General features: G+C 42.4%; 1 protein-coding gene across 6 annotated transcripts in view; it reads left to right on the top strand.

Annotated features, from left to right (window-relative positions):
• DYM (dymeclin) overlaps positions 1-21,626 on the top strand; it is a 375,287-nt gene that overhangs the window by 3,687 nt on the left and 349,974 nt on the right. Inside the window, exon 1 of one of the 6 annotated variants that reach the window (XM_043547069.1) lies at positions 19,483-19,619. The exons of the other annotated variants lie outside the window; for them this stretch is intronic. The gene's annotated coding sequence lies outside the window, so the exon portion shown is untranslated. Of the gene's footprint in view, positions 1-19,482; positions 19,620-21,626 lie in introns of those variants that run through there. 6 annotated transcript variants of the gene reach the window in all.

The raw sequence follows: 21,626 nt of genomic DNA, 5'->3' as shown, positions 1-21,626 counted from the left end.
TATGACTATCAGCAGCAGTGGAAATACTTGCTACTGTGGAATTATTACAAAAATCGTGATCCTTAGGCAGGTTATTACGTTGGGACAATATGCAACTGGCTACATCTTCGGCCATGAGCTTTGTTCTTGTACTGCACATAAAAATATTCTCCTTACTTTTCTGCTCCAATATATGGTGTGTGTTTCTCATACCATTTTGTGTTTCCTACCATCATGCCATCTTTATTTTTTTTTTTTGCAAGTCACATAATTGCAGTATAAGCAGTAGTCCTCCACACTCTCTGAAAAAGTCAATAAAATGTTGTCAAATTATGGTTATATTGTGACCAAAACTGTAAATAGAAGGCTTGATTTATTCATTAGTATCAATTACACCAAAAAAAATTACTGGTTTGCAAATACTTTTCCTTTTTGGGGGTGGGGTGTGGGGCTCATAGTTGAAATTTTATTTGGAGCCTCACTCTATGATTTTCCAAATTTTGGTTTACTGCTGGTGGTCTATAAAGATATCAACATAGATTTCACTGCTTTATCAATAGCAACCATTCACTCCCACCACATTTTTAATAGTATTTACAGACATCATTCATGCAGATTCACCATTAGAGAATCAAATATGTGACATATCCCATTGTAGGTGTATTAAAATAACTCTTTCTGATATGACTTTATTCCATTCTTTCAGTTATCTTCCCATATGCTATGGGCCCATTAAGTATATGTAACAAAGTTATTACCCGACTCTTTCATTAAAAGAATTGCTATTTTTCTTCTAAATGTAGTTAGAGCCGCTTGTGTGGTTTCTATAGTACTGTAGTCTTTATACTGTAAATATGTTTCTGCAAACTAATAACACTTCTAATTGGAAAAAACGTCATAATCATGTATCATTAACAATCAATATTGAACATCTGGTATTGAATACCTTTAGGATTAGTGGTCCACAGTTGTGCCCATCACTTTGTCTCTTGTGTTCCGCTATTTTGGTTTTCCAATTCCCTGACAGTTTTGCTGTTTGTTGGTAGAGGAAAGACCTGAAATTTGAAGGAAGTACAGTAGCCAACTGTATAAGAGGGTTTTGCTTTTTCTTGCAATTTCTGTACATGTTTTGTAAACCTTTCTTTCTCTGCTTGCAAGGACTGAATGATCACATGTATGCACTTGGTTTCATATAATTGTATCTGAGTCTTATGCTACATATATCACTTGCTTTGCTGTGGCCAGTGTTGCTACTAACACTTCATAACTCATGCTAAATGCTAGTATTTTGTGACCAATTTGTTAGTGTCTAAGGTGCCACAAGTATGCCTGTTCTTTTTTCAGTGAAGTAGTTAGCTGTGCTCAAATCTCACAAGTTCACTCAGTGTCCATTATTAAGCACAAGTGCATGCTGTTTCTATTTCTCTTTGTCGCTATCTGGAAGATATTATCCTCATTGTAACAGTTTTTAAAAATAATTTTCACAATAACAATACATGTGAACTGTGAAAGTAAAAATCACCTCCAATCCCTCAGGAATTCTCTTTCATATATCATCTCCTTACCCAAGGGGTCAATTATTACCAACTGTTTGGTTTCCATTAGTGTTATCTGTAAGTGAACGTGCATCAACGTATGTTGTTGGAAATATGATAATTGCAACAATTTTCTAATGATTTTTCTAAACATTGCATGCAGATCTTATCATTGGTAGTGTGTCACTAACACACAAGAGAAAATCCTATTGTCAGTTCCTTGAATACAACAGTGCAGATTATATTCCTTATATTTACATTGCAAACAGAATAACACAATCTCTGCACTAGTGTTTTATTTTCTAAACTGCAGAATTTCAAGATTTACGTTACAGTTCCATTTTCATTTTCCATGTATTGAAGTTATTAAAAGCCCAGTATAACAGGAAATTATGTCACTGATATACAGCTCTGTTTGAATCCTATGTAATAATATATTAAGTGCAGACAATCGCGAAGTATAACATTGGAAAGCATCTTACCACAATAACCCAGTGATTTGGAGAGTTGAAAGAAAGCACAACTATATCACTTTGCAGAATTCCACTCTGTGATCATTGAAAGAAGAATTAAAAATGCAGTTATATTTGCCTGTGAACCAAAGCAGTCAGTGTGGATTACATTGTATTTCCCAATTTCAGGACATGCTTACTATTACTCATTCCCCAACATAGCATAGTATGATGGGGTCAGGCCTGATGGCTATAGGAGAGTGCTGGAAGGCAGGTATATTAGCCCCAGGATAAACAGGCCCCTTTTCCCTTGGTAACTGAGCAGGGGTTACTTCACCTTAATTGGGACACCTGGGGTAAATCAAGGGGCTTGCCAGAACCTATTAAGAGCCTTCCCTCCAGCCAGCTAGAGGTGTGTGATAGGAGCTGTGGGAGAAAGGCGTACCACTGGAAAGGTGGGCGTGCAGACGCTGACAAGCACCAGGAGGGAAACCCCACAGGTACAGAGGCGAAGGGCAGGGGAAACACTACCCAACAGGGCGAACAGCCCTTCCAAACCCTGGAGGTCTGAGGGAAGAAACGCCACCAGAGGGGAGAGACTGAACTGGGTGTCTGGTCTGTCGCCACCACGTCTGGAGGGGCTACCACAGACTAAGAGCCTCCCCTCCGCTCCCCCCGTCAAGGGGGCTGGGAGGAACCCTGCTCAGGCAAAGTGTGCACAGCAAGCCCAGGGGCATGGGGAAATTCTGAGGGAGAGAGGAATACTCCCGCCTGCCGCTAAGTGGAAGCGGGAAACCCACCGAGGAGCAGAATGAACTCTGCCATAATAGTTTTTACTGTTTCTTAAGACTGAGCTTAACTGCCTTTCTGAAAATGGGAATTGCCCATGTTGGGCACGAAAGCTTGTTAACATTTACCTTCTCCATTTTCATTTGGCTTGCTCTGCCTGACAGAATGCTATAGCAACTACTGAGGAGATGGCTTGCACCTGTTAACACTCCAGGAAATTGTTAATGTGGCACACAAAAAACACAATGGAATTTATTTTTTAAAAAAGGGCATGGAAAAGATCCTTACTGTTACAAAAAACATATGTAAGATAGTTGACAAATCTTACGTTTTTAAGACTGCGTGTGCTCTGTTGTACTTACTTTAAGAACTGACTAAGCGGTGCATATACTTGTGTTGCTATCATGGCTGCACTGAGCTGTATATCAAAACTAATGTGGCTCTGTACATGTCACGGATTGTATCTCAGGTATATACCTCAAATTACTTCTGAGTACATGTTTGGCAGCAGTAAGTACAGTGAGATGCAGCAATTAGAGGTTTGTATTCACAATTCCAGGCTATGTGCAGTTAAACATGTCTTAGCACATATTCATCTGATAGTTTGATAATTGATATAATTGCTATTTCCATGTAGCATCACAATAAGTGGCCTATCTTTCCACTTGCTTTCTCGACCACACAACGCAGATACGCATCAATAACCTACAACAGATGTTGAAAGAATAGTTAACATTTGAAAAACATCTGAGCAATCAATCCAGTCACCTTCTGTGTTTATAGCTATTTCAACGTATGTCATTGGTCAGTCATCTTTCTAGCATCAGGTCACAAAATGCAGTGTCATACAAACTGATTTTTCTTACTTTGGCCTCCAGTCTGTCTGCAGTCTTGTGTGTCATTACGAATTTTACTCGAAAAAACAAAACCAAATGCATATTACGTGCATGGTAATGCAATTACTTTTTCCTCTGTTTGACCATCATGAAACCGTTCTTACATGGAAACTATTGACATGCTTCATAAATGGAAGTGTTAACAAATTCTTTAAAAACAAATGTGTGGTAAGCAATACCTTTGAGAAACCATTCTTTGTCTTTATCATCCTCCATAGGCATGTCATCAACATTACTTGGATGACTGCTTGCAACTTCTGCCACTACACACTCCTCTTCTTCTGTGTCTGTGACCTCTACCTTTATCACGTGGCTGTCGTGAGGCTTGTGAGATACATTGCCTCCCATTTCTCCTACCTCTTCAGAGGTGACTGTTTTTACAGTGTCATCCACTGCAGTTTCCATTTCCATGTTTTCTGTTTTCAGCAGCTAATGTTGGAGGCTCTTTAAATAGTTTTAAATGGAAAATACTGTACATAGATCCTAAAAGTTTCCCTGAGATGGTTTCTAATTTAACTGTTTTGCCCTCTACAGTGGTAACTTTGTATGGTCCACGGTAGGTAGGTTGCAGCGGCCCTCCCTTTCTTGTTTTCCTTCTCGCATTCAGTAACATGACACTGTCCCCAACCTCAAATATTGTTTTCCCATGTTTACAAGTCTTAGTTTTGGCATACTGTATTTGTTGCTTTTCTTGTGCTTTAGAAATATTACTAATAGCCAGTTCAATGTCAGCATCACAGCTAGATTTCATATTTATGCTGTACTCTTTGTAGTATTCCTCACTGAGTTTCTCAAAATCTGTTGGCTTTGTAAACAAATAGAAAAGGAGTTGTGTTTGTAAAATGAACAATCACAGAATAAACACATGCACCTGAAAGCTGATGGTTCTTAAAGACACTTACCATGTAATTGTCTGAGACTTGGTCTGGCAATGTTGCTTCAAAGCCATACAGTAGTTGAAAGGGTGACACTTTGGTTGTTATGTTTGGTTTTGATTGCAAAGAAAATAAAATGTCACCAAGAAATTTGTCCCAGTGACTCCCAGTGTCATCAACCAACTTCCGCAATGCTCTGTAACAAATGGTGATGGATTATTTGTGGGGGGAGGGGAAAGGACTGTCTTTACTGAGAGAAATTATATGTAATCCAAAGGGCGAAAAGAGGCCATCCTAGTGCATTGGTATGATTATTTTTTTTCTTGAAATGCAAGACAATAGACTTGCAATGTACTAAAATTTTGAAGCAACTTGTAGCTTCTGTCATAGTGCATTCTCCTTGCTATTAATACTGTAATTTTCCCAGCCCTAAAATTACCTTTTAATGGATTTGTTTGTGTTTTCAGCCAATCTAGTGGTTTGTGGGTGCTATGGGCTGATGAAGCTACGTTGTATTCCCAATGTCTCAGTTATACTGAAAGAAAAAAAGTTATGCCATAAACTTTCCTTTGGACAGGTTTGGTGGCTAAAAAGAGACCAAAGAATAAAACGTTATAGCAACTCTGATGGGGTGACCAGCAGTAATCCTTGCCAAAGTTGAGTGGGAGTTCATAGAAACTTGTCAGCAAAAATGCCCATAAAGAAAAACTCACAAGGGCAATGAAGCCCATGTTCACTGTCAGCTATCTGTGTTCTGAAAGTATGGTTTAAGACATAGTCAAAAACAACCTCAGAAATAAGTATTTACCTCATTAATGAATTCTGACCCACGATCTGTCAGTATATGCTGTGGACATCCAAATCGCTGAATAATTTTGTACATTTTCTTTGACACCTCAGATGCTGACTTATTTCGAAGTGGAAATACTTCAACCCATCTTGTAAGATAGTCTGTGGCTGTCAGTATATACTGGTATCCCTTCTTTGTTGCTGGTAATGGTCCTATTAAATCCATTCCCACCAATTCAAAGGGCCGAATGACCTGTATGTAAGGGAACCGGTTGGAGTCATATTTTGGATTTCTCTTATTTCATATTCTCAATAAGCTCATAAGTAGTAAGCATACTGAACATTGTGATGTGGGTTATACAACCACACTATCAGAATCTAATTTCCATTTGTAAAAACAGAATAAAAAGAAATAAACAAAAAGAAGTCAACAAAAAGTAATATAGGAATACTTATAAGAAAAATGATACAATAATAAACCTGCAGAAATACAGAAGTGCAAGGAGCAATAGAGCTCATTGTTGCACTCTGTTGTGCCACTGACATGCATTGCGTTCGCTGGGAATTAAAGGCCTCATTGTGTAGCAATGGTAAAAATGGATAATAAGCAATTACCTTTGACTCTCTGTAAGATTTCTTAACCGTTTTTAAGGGAAGAGAATGAGACTTGATGTCATATATATGCAGTTCACACTAAGAACATTCCTAATGCTTTGACACTGGAAGGAAGGTAAAAGGAAATTCTGAAGAAATTTAGTAGATGTCTCAGAGTTGAAAACTCACCTTTATGCTTTTCAGGGTGGTATCCAGCTTTAATTCCTTTCTCACTTTCTGGCAATGCAGACATCGTGAAACCTAGTTTAGACAGAATAATAGGATGACATTAAAAGTCTTGTATGAAAATATTATTCCAAGGGAAGGGATTGTACTTTTACAGCAAAAGTATAATTACTGTTCTTTGCAATGTAAATGTAAAATTTGTCTTTAAAATATAAAGTAAATATTCCAGGATTTAGTTTTATTCCGGTACAGACCCAATCGGCAATGTCTTTTGTCACCCCAGGCCAATAGTAATTTGTGTTCATGGCGATTGTCGTTTTGACTATCCCTTGATGTCTACCCTGTGAGCTGTCATGATACTGTTCAAAGAGTTGTAGGGCTTGTTTCCTGGTGTGCACAACGACAACCTTGCTTCCTTTGGCGGAATGGAAAAGTGTCCCCTCTGATAATCAAAGAAAATGGAGATATGATGACATCACCTGCTGAGCTTAAGCAATTATCAGATATTTTCAAAGTCCTAGATTCATTATAAGGCATATGCATATACAAGATAGCTGAATACAGAATGGGTCATTCTGCCTTTGGTAAGGGGTAGGTGAGTGACATTTGTGAGCTGTAGCTCACGAAAGCTTATGCTCAAATTGGTTAGTCTCTAAGGTGCCACAAGTACTCCTTTTCTTTTTGCGAATACAGACTAACACGGCTGTTACTCTGAAACATTTCAATATATGACTATGAGTAGATGTTAAATAAAAATTTTAAACTAGAAGTCGTTGCTCAATGAACATTTATGGACTGTTGTTGTTTGTAGGATACACTGGATAACATACCTGAGAAATAAAGATACAATTTAGGCTTTTTTGGTAATATTTATATTTCATAGTCTTGTCATATAGCTGAGAAATACATTGTTACAGTGCCTACATATGTAGGTGTGACAGAGTGCTAGGTAAGAAACCCTGAGTCAGCACTCTGTTTATAGCACCTCCGATCAGGCATAGTTGATTGGAGCTGATGAGGCAGCCCTGTGCCTAATTTGTGGGTGAGGCAGCAGAAAAAGGCTAATTAAGCCATTAGCCAGGCATAGGAAGGAGGTGGAAAGGGGGTAAAGAAGGCAGTGAGAAGGAGAGAGCAATTGCTTTCCTCTTGCTTGTGAAGGAGCTAGGTATGCTGTGAAGGTGGTAGGACTAGGGTTTCCAACTTTCTACTTACACAAAATCAAACACCCTTACCCTGCCCCTCTTCTGAGGCCCCACCCCTGCTGGGCCCCTTCTCCAAGGCCTGCCCCCCGCTCACTACATCACCCCTCTCTCTGTCGCTTGCTCTCTCCCACCCTCACTCACTCGCTCATTTTCATTGGGCTGGCTCAAGGGGTTGGGTGTGGGAGGGGGTACAGGCTCTGGGCTAGGGGTGAGTTCTGGGATGAGGCCAGAAATGAGGGGTTTAGGGTGAGGGAAGGGGCTCTGGGCTAGGGCAGGGGGTGGGTTGTGTTTGGGAGTGCAGGCTCTGGGGTGGAGCTGGAGATGAGGGGTTTGGGGTGCAGGAAGGTGCTCTGGGCTGGGGCCGAGAGGTTTGGCTGGTGGGAGGAGGATCAGGGCTGGGGCAGGGGGTTGGGGCGCAGGAGGGGGTGAGGGGTGCAGTCTCGGTGTGGCGCATACCTCAGGTGGCTTCCAGAAGCAGCAGCATGTCCCCTCTACGGCTCCTGTGCGAGATGCTGCCAGACGTCTCTGCGCGCTGTCCCATCCACAGGCACCTCCCCCACAGCTCCCATTGTCCACAGTTCTGGGCCAGTGGGAGTTTCGGAGCCAGTGACTGTGGAAGGGGCAGAGCAGTGCACAGAGCCGCCTGGCTGCCTAGGAGCTGGAGGGGGGGACATGCCACTGCTCCGGGAGGCATGCGGAGCCACAGAAGGCAGGGAGCCTGCCTTAGCCATGCTGCGCCGCCGACTGGACTTTTACCGGCCCGGTCAGCGTTGCTGACCAGAGCTGCCAGGGTCCGTTTGCGACTAGGCATTCCGGTAGAAAACTGGACAGCTGGCAGCTGTAGGTGGGACTTAATTATAAATAAACTGCACAGGGTGTTGAACCAGAACAAGGATCAATGCGTGGTTTGTATACCGAGACAGAAGTGGAACCGAGGAGGCCCTGTTGTAGTAGGCAAAGGAGATTTTCTTGGAAATGTGAAGAAAACTAATCCTAGTCCCAGTGAAGGTAAATTTAACACTTCAAGTAATCCCAGTGTTGCGAGATCAGGACCATCATGTATATGCTGAAGATTCTATTGTGTTTGTGTATTTATTACATGAGAAAAAGAATTGCTTACCTTCCAAAGAAAAGTTGGCAGCAAATTGACGCAGGTTAAGTCTTCCTGCTTTATTCATTCCTTCTGGATGTGTCACTCCTTTTATATGCCAATACCTGTGCAATTTTTTCCTCAAAAGATTTCACTGAGTATTGATCACAGAAGAGAACATTACACACTGTTTCATAGCTATTGTATGAAAAACCCTTAATGAAAGTCTGAGCATTTAAAAAGAAATCTTTTATTAGTCCCTTTCCACTGCATAGTAGGTCATACAGTCTATTAGTAAAGAAACATTGAATGCACACACAATATTGAGAGTAGTGAAAAGCATTATAAATGTTATGTGAAATACATATTAATTCCTTTTGAAAGCAAGCTCATAGGCAGAAAATCTGCCATTGTGCTTTATACAGACTTCCACTTTTGTCACTGTTACACACACACACGGAGCAAAAAGGTATCACCACAAAAATTACACTCAGAGCCGTGGCGCTCACGTGTCACCTCATTGCTCTCTCATTTAATTTTTGAGACATTTTCTTGAGCCTTTTTCCTCACTGTTAAACCTTTTAACTTGTTTTGTGGTTTTTTTTTTTCATTAGTTTTTAGCAATGTGGAAAAGGCCTATGTCTGCAAGTGTAGACACAAGATATATTATACGCACCTGAATTATTCTTCAGTGGTTGATAATGTCAGATCCTTCTCATTCTCAGTAGGCTGAAGTGCCTGTCTTCCCAGAGCGAGGGAGAGTGAGGCCCCCTCATGTTGTCATTGTCCCCCTTTTTAATCTTCCCCCCCACTTGCTGGAAGGTTCTTTTGCCGTGACCTGTGTCAAACAGTTCCCATTGTGTAGAGCTATCTCTGAGAGGTTTCTGTTGCACACATTTCCTTATGCTTGTGTGCATTTCTTCAATGAGCCACTCACATTGTCTGGCCTCATCTAACATAGCACATTTGAAATACAGAGACGTGGTCAATATTCCCATCTTCAGATACAAAAATGATACATGCATACAAATTGGATAAACACATTCAGTAGGTCATAACTTTATCAATGATCTTGCATAAAGTATATCTTAGCTATGTCATATCCATATTATAAGCATATTTTCATAAAGAATATGGAGTATAATGTCACACCCCACTTCTATGCTTGTTGCCCTGCAAATACTAAAGGGTCATGCACCTTGGGATTGCAACACTCCTGACAATAGTGGAGAGTCATCAGGCTCCATGCTTCTGTGTGAGATGGCAGGCAGTGAGGAGGGCCAGGCAGGTTTGTGGGTTTAGGAAAAAAAAAAAAGGTGCAAACATTATATATGTTTACTTATGGGATACATATAAAATTAGGGGATGGTTAACAATGCATTATGGGAAATTGATCCCATGAGTACAGTCGCCCCTGTGCGACCTGTTTGGGCCCCAGCATACAATGCCAAACCAAAGCTTCCCAAAATACAGTATGGTGGACTGTGATGAGTTGCACAGTGGGATATCTATTCATGGTGCACCTCACTCTGACTCTATGCAAGTACTTCTGGTGAGTACCCTCACAGTGAGACAAGGAGTTCAGTAGGCATGCACACAAGTGACATAGTAACCGTAGTGAGCCTATGTTGACGTAACTTGAGTTAACATACACTTGTAATGTAGATATGACCTTAGGTATATGAAATGTTTGGGAGAGGTAACAGGAAAAGTATGAGGGTAGACTAAGATTCATTCACATGTTTGGGCTCCAGCTTTTGTGGAACTGGCCTTACTGCACCCTAAAGGCTCGGGAACAAAGAGGTGCATAAGAACAAAATATCATATATTTATTAAAATGTCTTGACTTCAGGGTGTATAACTCATGTCTTCAGAATTCTTGTGGTTGTCAAAGTATCTTGGGGTTGTAGATGTGTATTCATTATATTTTGAAGGCCAAAAGTATAAATGGGTTCAACAAAGAATTAGGTCAGTCCCTCAGGATAGGTGCATCAGCTATTAGTCAAGATAATCAGGGATGCAGCTCCAGGCTCTGTGGTCCCTAAACGGTCCTCTGACTGCCAGATGGGGGGAGTGGACAGTGGGATGGTTCACTCAGTGATTGCCTGTTCTGTTCATTCCCTTAGAAGCACCTGGCTCTGGCCGCTGTCAGAAGACAGGATACTGGACTACTCGGACTATTCGTCTGACCCATTATGGCAGTTCTAATGTTCAGCAAAAATTACAATAGATTTTTTCCTTTGAGAAAGCTGTTATAGGAGATAGTATACTGCCTTTATTGAATATTTGAGAATCCAGTTGTACACACAAGCAGTGGTATGCGGAAAAACACTAAGGGCTGGATTGATAGGCAAAATAACAGTTGCAAAATTCAATCACCATTGGTGGATTGAATGAAAACAAAGTTTTTGAGACCAGTCCATAAATTCAGTCAGATGGGAACTCACATGACCCAACAGAATAAACTTCTGCTCTAAAAATAAGAAGAAAAAGTTAGAATTAAAAATTCCAAATTAGAAATCACAGTAAAAAATAGCAAGTGCAATACTAGAAACACAGATGTCATTGCTAAAACTACTAGCATAAACTTACTTATACATATTTGCAAAGAGTATTTGCTGTTAAAATATAAATTAAATAGCGAAATGACATGCATCTGCACAATGACAAAGCTAAATGATGAAGTCCCGAGCGTCCCAGCAGCAGCAAAGACAAATGGGTGAATTGCTATGAGACTCTATGCAGTCAGATACACGTATTAGGGATTCTTTGTTTGTGAGGGGGGTATATGTAAAATATTTCACTGAATTAAGTCAATTAAGTCACTGCAGCACCTCAGTAGGTTACATCAGACAAAGAGGAGCTGCAGTGACTAGGCTTTGGGATGCCTGTGCCTTTAAGAACCTAGCCCTGGAAAGCCCATGCTGACAGGTACTGTCCTGTGGGAGGGTGAATAAAAAAGCCCCTATGCCCCCTTTCCCCCCCCCCATTTTTGCAAACACTGGTGTCTCAATCCACTGGGGTAACTGTTACCCCCCATACCCCTGCCTGTGCTGGGGTTTTGCTCTCTGGAATCCTCTGGCAGCGCCTCACCCCTGGGCTTAACCCTGGGTCCATCCCCCCGCAATTTTGCACTTCAGACCCTACTCTAACGCTGCCTCCAGCTGCTGGAACCGCCCCCCCCCACCACCACACCGATGAGTCACTTTTCGCCGCCTGCTCAGACCCTGGTCACCTTCCTCCGGTTGCCTCCTTTGCCTCTTTTTAACCCTTTTAAAAAGCAGTCAGCAGAATCTAACGTCTAGAAAGGGCAGGGTGAAGGGCAGTGGCTTCAGCAGACGTTACTGAGCATGCTCAGTGCACCATAAGTAGCACATTCCTACAGAGAGTAGTTTCCTACACTACACCCGCCCTCTCTGCAGAGCCTCCCTAGCTCACAGGGAGACACATTGGAAGTGGCCTCCCTTGGGCAGGTGTATCTCCACTGGGAAAGGGGCCGGGTAGGTATTTTAGGGGTGGTGACCTTTTTGGGAGGGGAGGAATTGTGACTTGGTAGGGTTTGGAGTTGGGGTGTGTGTGTGTGAGAGAGAGAGAGATATTTGGAGGGACATTGGAGTGTGTGTGTGTGCGTGAGAGAAGAGATTTGGAGGGATGTTCTATTTGGCAGGGTGCTAACTTGTTAGGCCCAGAGCCCATTTAAACAAGGGGAATTCCAAAAAACATGCGTAAGATTTAAAAATGTTTTTGAAATGCAGAAAAATCCATCATCATGAGCTGGTGATACAGTACTCTTAAGTGTCTAAAAGACTAATCTATAGTGAAGGAATCTTCCTTTCTTCCTAGCAGATCTGCCAGAGTAAATGGGGATGATAAGGGAGGACTAACTAAATATTGTTGAAAGAAAAGGAGTACTAGTGGCACCTTAGAGACTAACCAATTTATTTGAGCATAAGCTTTCGTGAGCTACAGCTCACTTCATCACTTGCATCCGATGAAGTGAGCTGTAGCTCACGAAAGCTTATGCTCAAATAAATTGGTTAGTCTCTAAGGTGCCACAAGTACTCCTTTTCTTTTTGCGAATACAGACTAACACGGCTGCTACTCTGAAACGTAAATATTGTTGGATTTCAGTATAGTTCAATAACAAGTGTGTTTGCTATGCCTTGGTTGGTGCTGCCATCTGTACTTTGTTCCATTTACAATATTCATTATTTTAGATAAACATACTAGTGAAAAGAGTAAGATGAGATTCAAAACAATTTATCATCGCAGTATCTGAGTGCCTTGCAATCTTTAATTTATCCTTGCAGGTAATAGTAGTAGGCATCCTTCAGTCTTGAGAGACCCTGGGTATGTATCCCTGAGGGGTAAAGAATTTACTCAGTTGGTTTTATGGCAGCCGCGAACGTGGCTGAAGGGACCCACTTGAGAGAATCTCTGCCGCATCTGTCACATTTAAAGGTGATGTTTCGAGTCTTTGGGCTCTGCCTTCTGCGAGCTCTTTTCTCCTCTGCTAAGCTGGACGGCTTCCTCTCATAACTCCGGAGACCTCTGTTAAGCTCTTGTTTCCAAAGGCTGCGGTCTTGAGTCTGATCTTCCCATTTGTCCACATCCATGTCCATTTCTTTGAGGTCTCACTTGCACGCATCCTTGAAATACAATTTTGGGCGTCCTTTGGGTCTTTTTCCAGATGCCAGTTTGCTGTAGAGAATGTCCTTTGGAATGCACCCATCATTCATTTGGCACACAAGCCCAAGCCAGTGAAGGTATCTCTGTTTGAGGAGTGTTTGCATGGTGGGTATTGCTGGCCCATTTGATCACCTCAGTGTTGGTGACTCTGTCCCTCCAGGAGATTCCAAAGATTAAACAAAAGCTATGCATATAAAAGCTGTTGAGCCTCTTTTCCTGATGAGTATAAGGTCCATGTCTCGCTCCCATACAAAAATGTGATAACACATGCATGATAAACACAGATCTTTGTGCGTTCTGTCAGTTTGTTGTTTTGCCATACCCTCTTGTTCAGTCTAAACATTGTTGTGGCAGCTTTTCCAATGCGGATGTTGAGTTCTGTTTCAAGTGAAAGGTTGACTGCGATAGTGGACCCCAGGTATGTGAACTCACAGGTAGAGAAGTGGTATTATTTCTATTTTATAGATGGGAAATAGAGTGACAGAGAGGCCCAGGGGCAGACAGAAAGTCTGTAGTAGATCAGGGAAATGAACTCTGGGTTCCTCATTCCCAGATGAGCTCTGTAACAACTGGAAAAAGTGGTTCTCCTTTCTTCCTTTTTCTCTTTGCTTTTTCAAAGTGTCATAGGAGAGAATGCAGGAAATTTTGCCCGGATTTAATGTGGTGCACATAGGTGTTTCATACACGCACTGTAGTGTTCTGACTTAATGAAACCATCAGTAACATATTTTCACGGTACCCACTATTCTCATACTGTTGCAAGTCTCCATTGGCTTGCTTTGCTTTGGAGTGCAAGTACAGGGTGTACTGCAGTAACTCCCAGCACTATCTCTGTGGAGAGTTCCCAGTATAGTGACTAAATGCTCAGACTTATCCTTGCTGTTCACTGAGTCTTCCTCCTTCTTTGAAAGGATTGGGCTTGCTATCCCCATATGTCTTGAAGATATGTGTTGTAGCAGCCAAAGTTGCGAAGATAATGACTTTCAGTGCATGGTTAAATAGTCATGCTGTGGTCATCTCTGTCTAGGGAACCTTTTTGTTTGTATGCTTGTGAAGCCTGGGCCCTGTGCTGTTAGTATCTGTTGTTTGTAGCAGTTTACCATGAGAATAGTCACTAAGAAATTTCCCCAGTGTCGTCTTGTTGGAATCCTAAGGGATTCTCCTCAGTGCTCCAAGTTGCGTCTATGATCTTTTTATATGCAGAATCTAGAATGAGATCTTTAAGAGAGTTGTCTGTGTGTATATATTTTGTGTTATCAACGCCCTTACTAATTATGCCTCAGTTGCAATGGAGTGGTTTCCAATTCTTGCTGTTTTTCTTTTTGCATTTAATAGAGCAGAGGACACTTACGGTGCTCAGGAAATAAATAAAATACTCAGCCTCTACAGTGAAACAAAACTGGTAATTGTCATTGATGTTTCCTAGTCACTTTCAATCTCTAGTTTCCTTACTGGAGAACAGGAGTCGGCAACCTATGGCAAGCGTGCCAAATACGGCACGCGAGCCGATTTTTAATGGCACGCTGCTGCCTGCCGGGTCCCAGCCGCTGGCCCCGCTCAGCCCACTGCTGAACCCAGGCCGGGACCCCAGCAGGCAGCAATGTGCCATTAAAAATCCTGCCCGCTCTTCTCCGCTGCACCCTCTCCCCCCCGCCCCCCCCGGGGCAGGGTGATGAAGCTTGGTCCTGCCGGCTGCTACTGCAGGGCAGGCAAGCTCCCTCCTCCCCAGCCTTTTCCACCCCAGTGCTGCGTTCCTGCCCCTCCAGCTGATTGGTGGCAGGGAGGGAGAGGAGAAGTCCCTTGCGAGGGAGGGGGAGAAGCGGAACTGCAGAGCGCTCTCTGCTCCGGGGAGGAGGTGGAGAAGAGATGGGGACGGGGCCTTGGGGAAGGGGGGTGGAATCAGGGCATATCCCCTCCAGCCCCCTGCTCAGAGCAGTTTCACAGCAGGGGGCTGGAAGCACTCCCACGACCCTAGCCCACACCCTCAGCCCTCTGCCCCGACCCCTGCACCCCCCACACACCCCAGCCTCCTGCCCTGACCCCTGCACCCCCCACAACCCCAGCCCTGACTCCAGCACCCCTCACACATACCCAGTCCCCCCATTCCCTGACACCTGTACCCCTCACACCACCCCAGCCTCCTGCCCTGACCCCTGCACACCCCCATGACCCCAGCCCTGACTCCAGCACACCCCATGCCCTGACTTCTGCACCCCCCTCACATGCCCCCAGCCCTCTGCCCTGACTTCTGCACCCTCCTCACACACCTCTAGCCCCCTGACTCCTGCACTCCCCGCATTCCCACCCCCACCCTGAGCACCAAACGGGAGCTGCCCAGGTAAGCACTCCACACCCAAACCTCCTGCCCCAACCCTGAGCCCCCTCCCTCATTCTAGCTCCTGGCCAGACCCTACACCCCAACCTACCCAGCCTGCTCCTTCACCCCCAGCCCTGTGCTCAGTGCACTCCCACCCTCAGCTCAGTGCAGAGAGAGAGGAAGAGAATGGGCTAGAACCAGGGAGAAGGTAGGTACCCACTCTATATGGGCAGGGCTGGGATCCCAGACTGGCAGCGGGCTGAGTGGGGCTGGCAGCCGGAACCCTGGCTGGAAGGAGCCGGCGGATGGAACCCTAGACCGGCAGCGGGCTTAGTGGCAGCAGGCTGAGCCGCTGAGCCCGCTGCCGGTCTGGGTTCCCGGCCACTGGCCCCACTCAGCCCGCTGCCGGTCTGGGGTTCTGGCTGCCAGCCCCTTGCCAGCCGAGGTCCCGGCCACAGGCCCCGCTCAGCCTGCTGCCGGCCTAAGTGAACGGAACCCCAGGCTGGCAGCGGGCTGAGCGGACCGGTGGCATAAGATCAGCATTTTAATTTAATTTTAAATTAAGCTTCTTAACCATTTTGAAAACCTTGTTTACTTTACATACAACAATAGTTTAGTTATATAATATATAGACATAGAGAGAGACCTTCTAAAAAAGGTTAAAATGTATTACTGGCACGTGAAACCTTAAATTAAAGTGAATAAATGAAGACTCGGCACACCACTTCTGAAAGGTTGCCGACCCCTGCTCTAGCATGTTGTTCTTGGGTTCACAGTTAGGCTGGGAAATATTTATTTTAAAATATATTCTAATTAATCACAGTACGTTTTATATCTTATATTAGGGTGTAAGTCAAGCACTGTCTTTTCATTATGCATCTCTCTAGTGCCTTGGGCCGTGAGGTACTGATTCTGCAATCTAAATTTTGTGCCTACAACTAGAAAAGAAGTACTAGTGGCACCTTAGAGACTAACCAATTTATTTGAGCATAAGCTTTCGTGAGCTACAGCTCACTTCACCGGATGCTTATGCTCAAATAAATTGGTTAGTCTCTAAGGTGCCACTAGTACTCCTTTTCTTTTTGCGAATACAGACTAACACGGCTGCTACTGTGAAACGTGCCTACAACTAGTTTCTTTCACTGCATATAATATGGGGTAACATGCTAGTTCTAGGCAGTGGCAGTAATCGCTTTTGGTGTTTGTAGGAATAGATAGATTGCCCAGATCTAGGAAATATTTAATACATTTTAAAACCCTCACTGTGTGATTTAGGCCCTGAGGAACTCTTTTTAGAACCCTTCATCCCAACCTTTTAGTTGTTTGTGGAGAGCATAGGTCTAACCTTGTGTATGTTTAAACCTTTCCCATGATCACATGAGAGCTCAGTCCACTTGTCTCTCCCCCTGTTCCCTCTGCAGTTCTGTTACTGGACATTTCTTGGTACTGGAGAAACTTACTGTCTGATCTCAATTTTTTCTTCTAGCTGGGGGGAGAAAAATGAGGAACAAACCTCCTTGGAAACTTTAGATTTAGTGCTGAGAGGCTTGACCCTGGATGTCTAAAATGTTTTACTACTTACTGTATTTGGTGCTCAGTGTATTGTGAGTTTCAGTGCAGCAGAAGTTTTCTTTAGCAAATATCAGTTTATATTAACTTAGAATTTTTTGACAGCTGTGCTCAATCTCAATGTGTTTTTAATACTCTTAATGCTTTAATACTCTTATGACTAAGAGTTGGGCTTGCAAATTCATCTTTAGGCATCATAAAAATAAAATGGCAAGGCTTTTTATATAAAGCAGATACAATGACATATTTAAAATCTGAGAAATCCTATTTGGTGTCTGATGGTCTGTTATCCAAGAGGGCGAATAAAGCAGATCATTCTCATTTTTCAGAGCCTGAAAATGCTGTTCAAAATAGGAAACCTATTGTACCTTGCGGTAATTAAACTGATTGGCAAAGTTATTTTCATTTAGAGCAAGTGGTGGGAGCAGCTGACTCTGGTGGTATAGATTGGGGGTAAAATACAAGACATAAATCATAATGTGGAGTACAAGGTAACGTAGATGAATGTAAAAAAAAGCTAAACAAAGTTGGATTACTTTTGTTCTGTGCAGTATGCAGTTTTATACAGTGTACAGATTTCTAGCTATGTTTAAACTAGTGACACTTAGCTCTATTTTAGAGTCTGCATAACACTCACATGTGGCCAGATTACAGCAGCCAAAATAATTGTCTCTCTAACACTTGATCTATGCAAAAAGGTTATATCTGTATCAAACTTAATGAACGTCTAAGTATCTTTCCCATACCTACGAGGCACTGCAGATGCCACAGTTGAGATTTCCTTTGTGGAAATGTATTGTGGCCAGTAGGCAAGTTCTTTGGGAGAGGAAAGTGGGCCATAAGGTTGAAATGAGTATACTTACAGCTTTTGTATCAAGGGGAGTCTCTTCTGGAAAGCGCCAGCTCTAACCTGGGTAAATCTGCTTGGATTGCAAAACAGTGCGTGGTTTGACATGATTTACATCATACGCAGCTGCCAGTTTTAACCATAATTTAAAGTGAATTGCTAAAGTTTTGAAATTTAATTTATTTCTAGAAACATATGTGTAGTAGGTAAAGAAAGAGATGGACAAAGTTGCCCTGGAATTTTCATACAGTAGTAAGCAAACATTCTGATGTTAAGGAATGCTTCCAACAATAATAATTTTAATAGATTTTTTTTTTTTGGTTAGGTAATCACTAGAAAAGAGAAAATTTGTCAAATTCATGCATTTAAAATGTCATCCCTATTATTGTGATAGCCCTCAAATTTTTATTTTCCAGTTACTGAACAAAAATAAACTATTATATGGGTGGGTACCATATTCCTAAACTGTAAAGTCAGTCCTCAGTTCAGGGAATGGAACACACAGATTTAAATTAGGGTTGTTAATTAATTGCAGTTAACGCACGTGATTAACTTAAAATAATTAAGCGTGATTAAAAAAACTAATTGCACTGTTAAACAATAGAATACCAAATGTAATTTATTAAATATTTGTGGATGTTTTTCTACATTGTAAAATATATTGATTTCAGTTACAACATGGAATACAAAGTGTACAGTGCTCACTTTGTATTATTATTTTTGATTACAAATATTTGCACTGTAAAAATGATAAACAAAAGAAATAGTATTTTTCAATTCATCTCATATAAGTACTGTAGTGCAATCTCTTAGTCGTGAAAGTGCAACTTACAAATGTAGATTTTTTTTTTGTTACATAACTGCACTCAAAAACAAAACAATGTGAAACTTCAGAGTCTAGAAGTCCACTCAGTCCTACTTCTTGTTCAGCCAATCGCTCAGAAAAACAAGTTTGTTTACATTTATGGGAGGTAATGCTGCCTGTTTATTATTTAAAATGTCACCTGAAAGTGAGAACAGGTGTTCGCATGGCACTTTTGCAGCTGGCATTGCAAGGTATTTACTTGCCAGGTATGCTAAACATTTGTATGCCCCTTCATGATTTGGCCATCATTCCAGAGGGCATGCTTACATGCTGTTGATGCTCGTTACAAAAAAAAGTGTTAATTAAATTTGTGACTGAACTCCTTGGTGGAGAATTGCATGTCTTCTGCTGTTTTACCCGTATTCTGCCATATATTTCATGTTATAGCAGTCTCAGATGATCACCCAGCACATGTTAATATTAAGAACACTTTCACTGCAGATTTGAAAAAACACAAAGAAAGTACCAATGTCAGATTTTTAAGAGTAGCTGCAGCACTCGACCCAAGGTTTAAGAATCTGAAGTGCCTTCCAAAATCTGAGAGGGAGGAGGTGTAGACCATGCTTTCAGAAGAGTTAAAAGAACAACACTCCAATGCAGAAAGTTCAGAACCTGAACCACCAAAAAAGAAAATCAACTTTCTGCTAGTGGCATCTGACTTAGATAACGAAAATGAATGTGCATCGGTTCGCACTGCTTTGGATCATTATTGAGCAGACCCACTGCTCAATAACCCTCTAGGGGCCACAGAGACCTTTCCCAGCCAAGGGGAGCTGCTGCCTCACCCCCTTCCCTCCTCCCAGGGGCTGCAGAGACGTGCCAACAGTCAGCCACTTCCGGGAGCGGCGTGGGACCACAGCAGGCAGGCAGGCAGCCTGTCTGCGCCCCGCTGCGCTGCTGGCTGCAGAGATTGCAGTTGACTGACAGAGGCTCCAGGATCGACGGGTTGGTGACCACTGGTTTAGAGCAAGGACGTTTTCAGCTCATCAGGGTATTGTAGTGAAAGGGGCTGCTTGTTCAAAGGGCTAATGGACCATGGGAATGTTCTGTGCTGCCAAAGCATTAGTTGAACTGTTGCACAGGTAAAATGGGCAAAGGCCCTGGAGGCCTATTGAATTAATCGGAACAGAAACTGAACTGTGGACAAGACAATCATGACCATTGCCAGAGTGGAAAAAAATAAAAAAATCAGATTTTTTTTTTTTATAAAAGGCTTTTTCCTAGCCTATCTAAAGATAGATACATTATACAGATGCTCCCCGACTTATGCAATCATTCCATTCTGGAACACCTTACATAACTTGAGTTTTGTGTAAGTCGGAAACGTATACCCGACCATTATGCCAAACCCCCCTCCCCCAAAAAACTCCTATTTCTACCTTACGGAGCTTTTTCTGTAAGTGCGGATTTGCATAAATCGGGTCTTGCGTAACCTGGGAGCGTCTGTAGTTCAAAGATATCTCATCATGGAATAGGGATTATAAATTCTAATTCTATAGTATGAGACAATATATTCATGTAATCTTAAAGAAAAGTTTTGTAAATGAGTTCCAATAGTTCATGGATTAGGGACCTAATGTTATGGGGTTCCAGGGGCTTCTGTATAGATTATTTAGGTTAATCTTTCTATCTACCCAATGGGACTAAGTGCTCAGTCTAGAAGATACCATCAGAGATGCTTAGTTTTGCAGTTCTCAAACTGTGGATTTGTGTCTCCAGAGATAACATGCTTGTTAACAGCAAAAAAGTTTTTAAATAAATAATATCTAGAGGTGAGAAATAACAGACCTCAACCCTATTGTCCCTCTGCAAATTTGTGTACAGAGTCAATCCGTTACCTCTCTCTAAAAGTGCAAAGTTTCAAAAAGTTCAATGAATAGAAGATTGTTGGGGACAGAATAGATCTGGACAAGGAGAAGTCTGGAGATAGATGTGAGAAGGGAGGGACAGACAGTAGAAACAGAAGTGAAACTGTTTGAGCAAAATATTCCAAAAGTCTTGAGGTCTTTCTGAGAGTAGCCATCATTGATTTGAGATCTACTATACCATTCTCTCACTAGAAGGGAAAACCTATAATGGCAGCAGGCCGTAAAAGAGACCCAGTTTGGGTCTCATCTATCTCTGAGTTGTGAAGAATATGTATTAAGGTTATAACAACCAACAAGAATGCACTTTTATGTAGAAATCCATGATTAAATTTAGTCTTCCTGGCTAGTGATTTAAATCAAATCCACCCTGACAGTTGCACAGAAGGCAACCCCTAACTACACTGCTTGAAGCATTTCACCACCTCTCCTGCTACTGCTGGATAAGTGGATGAAGTTGGTTTGTAATGATTGTCTAGCACAAGTTAGCAGCATCTACTAAGGGAAGAGAGTTGTCATTGAGATTCCTGCATCCTTCTTCCTTGCTAATGGTGCCAAAAAGCCCCCCGCCCTCTGTCAAAAAAACCAAACCAAACCAAACTAAGCCTACCTGCCAGAGTGGAGAACTGCACAAGTTCAGTGTGTCAGACAAGTCCACAGACAACACTGATCGGGGAACCATGATATTCACAGCTTTGTTGGAAGAGCAGTGGCACCAAGGACACTTGGCGGGGGCGGGGGGGGGGGGGAAGGGGGGAGGTGTCCTTTAGCTCTGATGAGCTGCCATAGACCTTGGGTTGTGACTTCTAGTTATTTTTGTGGCAAATTCTTTTCCCAGTTTGCTGCACGTGGGAGTGAGCAGAAAGCAAATAGTGTAGCTTACATAGTTTGAGATAAGCTGAAGCTCTGAATTGTACAGCTTTACAGTGGAAAGTAGTGTTCTTGTTAAAGCTTTCCAGGGCCAAGGTCCCTTTCTATTGCAAACTTCTCCCTACTTTATTTGTCTTTAATGCCTATGGAGCTCAGAGAACTGTTAGGTTGTGTAGTGCACAGGTCACTTGACAGTTCACTTCACTCTTAAAGGAGC

This window comes from Chelonia mydas, chromosome 5, assembly GCF_015237465.2.
Source record: "Chelonia mydas isolate rCheMyd1 chromosome 5, rCheMyd1.pri.v2, whole genome shotgun sequence".
In the NCBI taxonomy this organism is placed as follows: Eukaryota; Metazoa; Chordata; order Testudines; family Cheloniidae; genus Chelonia; species Chelonia mydas.
Note: the sequence above shows the minus strand (reverse complement) of the source record. Positions and strands in the feature narration are given on the sequence as shown.